This window comes from Mandrillus leucophaeus, unplaced genomic scaffold (assembly GCF_000951045.1).
Source record: "Mandrillus leucophaeus isolate KB7577 unplaced genomic scaffold, Mleu.le_1.0 Scaffold1689, whole genome shotgun sequence".
Classification (NCBI taxonomy): domain Eukaryota; kingdom Metazoa; phylum Chordata; class Mammalia; order Primates; family Cercopithecidae; genus Mandrillus; species Mandrillus leucophaeus.
In genome coordinates, this window is record NW_012101686.1 from 5,348 (window position 1) to 5,723 (window position 376).

The 376-nt window shown below is 64.6% G+C and overlaps 1 protein-coding gene across 1 annotated transcript in view; it reads right to left on the reverse strand.

Moving 5' to 3' along the window:
• The window catches only part of LOC105537083 (transmembrane channel-like protein 4), a gene marked incomplete at its 5' end in the record, with an annotated part of 22,363 nt that overhangs the window by 3,780 nt on the left and 18,207 nt on the right, over window positions 1-376 (reverse strand). The gene's annotated exons all lie outside the window — the stretch shown is intronic.

A 376-nucleotide genomic window follows, 5' to 3' on the forward strand; every position in this document is an offset into this window, starting at 1 on the left:
GTGTTAAGCAGGGGCAGCAAAGGGCAGAAAAAACTCCCCACCCAGACCACCGTCTGCGCGTAGATGAGCTCCAGCACCTCGTCGGGCACTTGGAACTCCTGGGTCCGCGCCAGACGACCCAGCGCCCCAGGACAGAGGCCACAGAGGAGCCTGAAGGACGGGGCGGGGCCGGACCCGAGTCAGGGGCGCGGCGACTTGGAGTTTCCCCGCCTCCACAGCTCTGCCCGCCAATAGGAAGCAAGCGTATCTAGGAGGGGCGGGACTTTCAAGAATCCACATGCAGGGGGTGTGTCCAGAGGACTAGACGGGACCCAGGTGTCGCGGCGGTAGGGGCGGGGCCACAGGGAAGTAACCCACTAAAACAAGGGCGGGGAGT